Source organism: Elephantulus edwardii, unplaced genomic scaffold (assembly GCF_000299155.1).
Source record: "Elephantulus edwardii isolate Elephantulus edwardi_28Jun2011 unplaced genomic scaffold, EleEdw1.0 scaffold00349, whole genome shotgun sequence".
Lineage (NCBI taxonomy): Eukaryota > Metazoa > Chordata > Mammalia > Macroscelidea > Macroscelididae > Elephantulus > Elephantulus edwardii.
In genome coordinates, this window is record NW_006400099.1 from 391,026 (window position 1) to 398,658 (window position 7,633).

A 7,633-nucleotide genomic window follows, 5' to 3' on the forward strand; every position below is an offset into this window, starting at 1 on the left:
CAGGCTTGGTGCAAGTATACCCCAACTCTTATCTTTGAGATCCAGAGGTGTCTTAGACAAGTCCTTTTTTATATTTATGTAATATGATAATTATCTGCTGTTTTAAAGCCTCCTCACCAAATTTCTCATTTATATGAAAGTCAGGAGGCACTATGTGGCTGCGGATCCTAGAATCTATGATCCTTCTCCCCGCCCCTCCAGTACTTCTAAACTTTGCAAATCAGTGGTTGAAGTTCCCCACAGTCTTTGCAATCAGTGGTAGACATTCCCCACAGTGAAATCTGGGAATCAGATAAACCTACCCCTCAAGTCCTGCCTAAAGCAGTAATCACTTGAGCTGAGAGTTCTGCTGTAGGAGTTATCTTAAGCTGAGTGACTCCAGGTTGACATCCATGTTGGCTTTTATTAAAACCATAATTCTAACACCTGCTTAATGGTATGTCTTTGCGAGGAGAGGATAAGGGAGGCCTCAAGTGAATGAGTGTCAATCACTTTATGCATGTACATTAATGGGCTGTCATTTCAACCTATCCCTCTTCTAAAAGGCAGTCTCAGTTCAGCACAACTGCTGGCCTCTCCTTTTCTGTGGATCGTGCAGGTGCTCTTGATGTTGTGCCTTTCCTCCCAAAGAAAAGACAGTAAGCTTCCCAACTTCCACATATCAACTCCATCAAGTCACTATTAGACTTGAGAGGCAGAATTGGAGCCTGAGTGGTTGCAAAAGGTCAGCATTAGGCCTGAGTCCCTTGATGGAGGAGATGATGGGCATTTTTCCTTTCCATCATTAACTGTAGTTTTAAGTTGCTTAAAACTGTGGTTTTAAGTCCTGTTGTGTTCACTATATATTAGAATCTTCTGATCTTAAATATTTTATGCCTGTGCAAAAACTTTCAAGTAAACAACTGTTAATTAGAGTAAATACTGACTGAATACCTACTGTATATTAAGCAATACAAAATATGTAATGCTGTTTGAACCCAATTTCTAGCTTTCTGGATAGCTCATCTCCAGTAAATTGAGTGCATAAGGAGTTGCACTGTCAACGCAAATGTAGGTGTTTTGAATCCACCAGGTTCTCCTCCTGTGTGATTTACAGCCTCTGAAAACCTGCTACAGGGTCAACTATGAATTGGTTCTGGCTGAAGGGAAGTGAGTTTGAGTTTAGGGAGCTCTGGTGGCCTCGTAATTAAGGAATTGTACTGCTAATCCAAAAATGGTGCCATTAGCAGCTCCTTGGGAGAAAGATATTAATTCTCCTCTCATGCAGCTTATAGTCTTTGGAAACTCACTGCTGGGTCAGCTGTGAGTCAATTCTAATTCAATAGCAATGAGTCTGAATTTAGGGAGCTCTGATAGAGAGTTGAGCTGCTAACCCAAAGGTGGCACTTACTGGCTGAATCGATCAGTGTCTGCTCAAGAGAAAAATGTTCAATCTGAAGCGCAGAGCGGTTTGGTCGTTGGTAGAGCTGGTGTCACTGTTTTGCTTGTGCATTGCGGCTCTTTCCCGAGCGGGGGGAGCGACGCGGAGGTCCGAGAAGCGGCCTGAGATCTCAGCTTTTGGTGAAAAATGGTCCGAACCAAGCAGACTGCGCGGAAATCCACCGGGGGGGGGGGGGGAAGCTCCCCGCAAACAGCTGGCCACCAAGGCGGCCAGGAAGAGCGCTCCATCCACCGGCGGGGTGAAGAAGCCGCATCGTTACAGGCCCGGGACCGTGGCGCTGCGCGAGATCCACCGTTATCAGAAGTCCACGGAGCTGCTGATCCGGAAGAGATCGCGCAGGACTTCAAGACGCCATTGGCGCCCTGCAGGAGGCCAGCGAGGCGTACCTGGTGGGCCTGTTTGAGGACACCAGCCTGTGTGCTATCCACGCCAAGAGAGTCACCATCATGCCCAAAGACATCCAGTTGGCTCGCCGGATACGGGGGGGGCGGGGGGGAGAAGAGAGCTTAAGTGAACGGCGGTTTTTATGGTGTTTTGTAGTAAATTCTGTAAAATACTTTGGTTTAAAATGTGACTTTTTTTGGTAAGAAATTGTTTATAATATGTTGCATTTTTACTTAAGTCATTCCATCTTTAACTCAGGATGAATGGGAAAAGTGACTGTTGGCAGACCTCAGTGATGTGGGCCCTGTCCCTCAGGAGTGACAGGTGCCGACCTGCAGAAGGGATGGGTGATACTTCCTGCTTCTCATGATGCATGTTTCTGTATGTTAATGACTTGTTGGGTAGCTATTAAGGTACTAGAGTTGATATCTGTGTACAGGGTTGGGGCTGTTAAGTCTGACCATACATCACTGTGATACAATGTAGGCTTTTTCAAGGGTGACGATACAAGTCTTAACCACAGTGTAACTTACAGTTTCCTAAAAAAAAGAAAAGAAAAAAAAGTAAACCTGGCAGCTATAGAAATACACTATGTGCATTTATAATAGCTATTTTATATATTGTAGTGTCAACATTTTTAAATTAAATGTTTTACATTGACATGTGGTGGGGAGTCTTGTCATTGAGGTGTGTGTAATTTAGAGTCCCAGTTGGTTTGCCTCTTAACTAGGCTGCACTTGTCTACATAGTAAAATGCTAGGACGCATTAGACCTTGCCTAAGTCCTCATTCTACCACAAGTAAACTACTAACCCTGTAGCTGATATGCAGACACTAATGGGGGGGGGGCGGGTATTTGTAAGGGCTCTAGAGATAAAACAGCAACTATTCACACCAGCAGCATCTGTTACTACTTTTCAGAACTAGTTAGTGCAGCGCTTTGTTTTGTGGTTGATCTCATAATTTGGTTGGGTTTTTCTCCTCTGCTAAGAGGAACTGATACTGAAGTTTTGGTTTTGTGTGTTTTTTTTGGTTGGGTTTTTTTTTTTTTTGTGGAGTTGGTACTCTGATAACACTTAAAAAGAGTAAATTTGCTGTGGGGGAGGAGCACTCTGCCAGTGATGGTGTCAGGTTCCAGCTGTCCTAGGAAAATTACATTTGTAGAGGTGGCCTCCAAGTGGTTTCCAAACTATCCTTGTGAAGTTTTTACATCAGTTATGTATATTGACTAAATTTAACAATAAACTTATTTATCCAGCTAGGTGTCAAAATTCAAAATTGACTGTACAGAGCTTTAAAACTGATTATGTAGGCTCTTTGTGTATCTTAAAATTGTATTTTGGCTTTAGCTTGTTAGACAGTTTTGTTTATAAAAATGTAGAAAGCATGAGAATTAATCCCATCTAAGTCATTAAGCTATAAAAAATGCCATCACTACTGGCCATATTTGCATTGTGCACTAAGACATGGGTTCTCCTCCCCCACCTCCTATATTTTCAAAGACTAAATTTTAATCACGTTCAAGGTGCAACATAGGAAAAGAGATAAACACTTTGTGATTTTAGAACTCAATTTTGGGTCTTGTTCCATGAACTTCTTTTTACTGCACGTTTATAGGAATCGATACAACAAGTCATTTTAACACAGGCATGGAATTCATTGTTGGGCTAAGCCACTATTTCAGAACAAAACCAGTTTCCATAACCAGTGATGGCTTCTACATCCAAAGCTGTTAGGTTAGAAAGTTTTGCCTTGTTAAAATAACTTTTTTTAAAATTTTTTTACAGGGTTTTTTTTTATTTGGAAATGTTTGTATGAGTACAACAAAACTAAATTTGGAGACCGTACATATGAGTTTGGATATCATTAGTTTATTACAAAAGAGAGACATAGAGATGATTTACATGATGGAAGATTTCAGATGAACTTCAGTGGAATGGGCAGCTTCACATGATGCCATTTCAATAATGATTTATTTCAGTCCACATACTTCCCAAGAATGTCACCATCTCTAAATAAGAAATAATCCTTGTCATCTATAACTACTTTGGTGCCCCCATATTCTGGAAGAAGAACTTTGTCTCCAACCTTCACACTGACGGGCTGAATTTCTCCACCCTTTCCTTCAGATCCGGATCCAACAGAGAACATTTTTTTTAAAAAACATTTGGATTGGTTTCACATTTAAGTATTTTTGGGAGATGCACTAGTGTGAAAGTGGAGAGGTTTTACTGACTTCACAAGCACCTTAGTTGGTGCCATATGCTGGGCTTTTAGACACTTCACTAGAAGGTCTTAAGCAGGCTCTGGAACAAAGGCCAAGCTGCCTATTTCCTCATGCTGTGCTTCTGGAGGAGACATCCTGGGTGTTGGACTGGTACCTGTGATGTCTAATGTCCAAGTGCACATGTAGTAAACTGATGTGCAGTTACCACCCAGGGCCAGAGAAGGTGGCACTGTTATTGGGTGTGTGTGTGTGTGTGTGTGTCCCCCAGTCCTCAGTATGCAACCTCTTGGATTTTAAAATTTGCTGAAGTGCATTTTGGTTTCCACACTTGATTGAACAAATAAAGGCAAAGATGGTGTTTGGTTCTGGAAGCCGTGCACACACAGATGATCACTGAGTAAGGATGATTGAACAGTCTGTAAGGAGAATGGTCAAAGTTGAAGCTGATGAAGGTACCCTGTGCTCTTGATGGATGAGACAAAAATAAAGTTGAAGTTAGACTTGGTAAAAAAAAATGTTCAATCTCCTTTCATGCCATTTAGACCCTCTGAAAACACTCTGGAGGGTTAGTTATGAATCAGTTCCAACTCAACAGCTTTGAGTTTGAGACATAATAATTAACCCAATTATTATATTATTTTCCATTTATCTACCACATGTTCAGTGTTAGGTTGACATGTAAGTACTTCATATAAATGACTGACATTCAAAACATTCTTACAAGGTAAGTATTCTTATTGCTATTTTCCAACAACAAAAAATACAGAGAAGTTCACTTGTATAAAATTAAGAACACTAAGAGGAAGTTTCAGGATGTGAATCCAAATTTGTCTGATGCAATGGTCCATTATTTTTTGCTTCCACTCCCTGGTCACTTTTTCTTCCTTTGGATCTTCCTTTTTTTTTTTTTATGAAGTTTTCCTTTTACACAGGTTTATTTAGAAAGTTCATATACATTGTTTTTAACACCAGATCTTTCCCATTTCCTTAACCCACCCCTCCCCATCAAATTATGTGACCCTATGGTTATACCCCCACCCCACCCCCTGCCCATCTTCACCTCTCTGGCCCCTCTTAGATCCTTATACACATTTTACTAGTTATCCATGGATCTTTGTTTTGAGGTTGGTTTGATGTTGGAGGCGGTTGAAATAACTCTGGATCAGAAATCACAGACTAGGACCCAAATGAATAATTGATACAGGAACATAAAGGGCTTTATGTGGGACCAACACCCAGCGTCAGAGCTTCCTGTAAGGTGGACTAAAGTTTCCCTTGAGACCAAGCTGCAGCTCAACATCTTACTCTATCCAATTCTGCTGCCTTCCCTTTCACAAGTATTGATCCCCAGAGCATTCCTTAATTAATATTCTGTAACTGACCATGTCCTAGTGCTTCTCAGGAAACCCAATCTGACAGAAGCCTCCCTGTCAGTGACTCATGGGACCATTGTGAGCAGTGCCAGACACAAAATCAATTACTTTGGCCAACTGGCTAAGGGTTTAATGCTTGTCTCACGTGACTTGCCTGTGTAAACCAAGTAGCAGATTAAGACCAAATCTTTGTCAGGAGTTCAGATCTTCTTTACACAATGAATAATATACCTGCTTTCTATCAGACACTGCTCTTCAAATGCAGTTTTCCATTCCTATTATGAACTCACCCCTTCCATGATAATGATAGCGTCTTGACAATGATCAACAGCTCCTAAGGAAAACTCTGGGGATGCTGGTTGGTGTGTGCTTAGGTTAATTACTTAGCCTCTGTTGTCTCACATGTAAAACAGGAGTTGTTACTGTTAAGTGCCATTGAAATTATGAAAAACAAATTGGAATCCTGTCGTATCTTGTGCCACCCTCATCATCTTTGACACACTTGAGGCCATTGATGTAGTCACTATGTCAATCCTGTCGTTGAAGATTTTCCTCTCTTTTGCTGACTCTTCACCTTTCTGAGCATGATGTCCCTTTCCAGGGAATAGTCATCCCTAGCAGCATATCTAAAGTAGTTGAGAAGAAGCTTCACCATACTTGCCTCCAAGGAGCACTCTGGTCTCATTTTCTTCAAAATGTATCTGTTCTTTTGGCAGTTTTGGGATAGTTAACATTCTTCTCAAATACCACATTTCAAAGGCCTCAGTGGTTCCCCATTATCTGTCTTTGTTGTCCAGATCTTGGACAAATAACACATGATTGGAAAGACTATGCATTGAATCAGGAGCATCTTGGTCTTTAGAATGCCATTGCTCTTCAGGATGTTGTAGAAGTCCCTGAGAGCAGAGTTTACCAATACTCTACGTCCAAGCAAGATTAAATAATTGGCAAATTCAGTCTTCTTTTCATCTATCATGAAGTTGCCCATGGCCCAGTGGTGAGGATTTTTGTTTTCTTGATGTTGAGATATAATCCATATTGAAGGCTGAAGTCTCTGATTCTCTGCAGTAAGTACCTGAAGTTCTTCTGACCTTCAGTAAGCAAGGTTGTCATCTGCATAACACAGTTTCTTGAAGAGCCTTTCTCCAATCTTGATGTCATATTTTTATTTATAATGTCCAGTTTCTCTAATGGTTTGCTTAGCATATGGATTGAATAGGGATGGAGAAAGGATACAGCCCTGATGTTTAAAATCCTTTCTTGAGTGTTCTCTTGCTCTGTTCAGACAACAGTTAGATACAGATTTTATATAAGCATAATTAAGTGCCCTACATTTCACATTCTTCTCAATGTTATTCATAGTTTGTTATGATCCACATAGTCAAATGTTTTTGCATAGTCAATAAAGCACAAACAGATGTACTTATTGTATTCTGTGCTTTCAGCCAGTAGCCATCTGACATCAGCAGTGATAATTTGGTACAATAGCTCTTCTAAACCCAGGCCTGAACCTCTGGAAGTTCTCTGTCAATGTACTGTTCTCTCCATTTTTTTACAGTCATGAGCAATACTTTGTTTGTGTGTGATATAAATGATATTTGATAATTTCACATTCTGTTGGGCCACCTTTCTTAGGAATAGGAACAAATATAGATATCTTCCAGTCAGTTGGCCTAGTAAGTGCCTTCCAAATTTCCTTGCACAGACTGGTGAGCACATCCAGGGCTGAGGGCTGCATCTGTTATTTGGTACATGTTAAATGGTTTCCTGTTGCCTCCTGGGACCTTATTTTTTGGCAATGCTTTCAATGTACTTTGAATTTCTTCCTTTATTGCCGTTGGTTCCTGATGATACTGTAATTCCTGAAGTAGTTCAGAGTTGACTTAATTATTTTTTATACATTGGGTCTGTATGTTCCCTCCCTCTTCTTTTAATTTAAATTTATTATTAATTTCAGTAAAAATTTACAGAGACTTTGGATTTCCAGTCATTTATTGTTGTACTTTTCTCCCCTCCCAACCCTCCCCCCAAGTACACTACTCTCTTGGAAAAGTAAAAAAAAAAAAAAATTCTTTCATTGTTTCACAAACCCTCCACCAGGTCCACTCCACCATGTAGCCTTCACTCTAGACTCCTGTCATGGCAAAAATACCTAATCACATATCCCTTTTAAACAGTTTTCTCCCTCATCTGTATCAATGCAGTATAC

At 40.5% G+C, this 7,633-nt stretch overlaps 1 pseudogene; it reads left to right on the forward strand.

Annotated features, from left to right (window-relative positions):
• Nucleotides 1-1,567: 1,567 nt before the first annotated feature.
• Nucleotides 1,568-2,028, forward strand: LOC102865790 (annotated as a pseudogene).
• The last annotated feature ends 5,605 nt before the right edge of the window (nucleotides 2,029-7,633 follow it).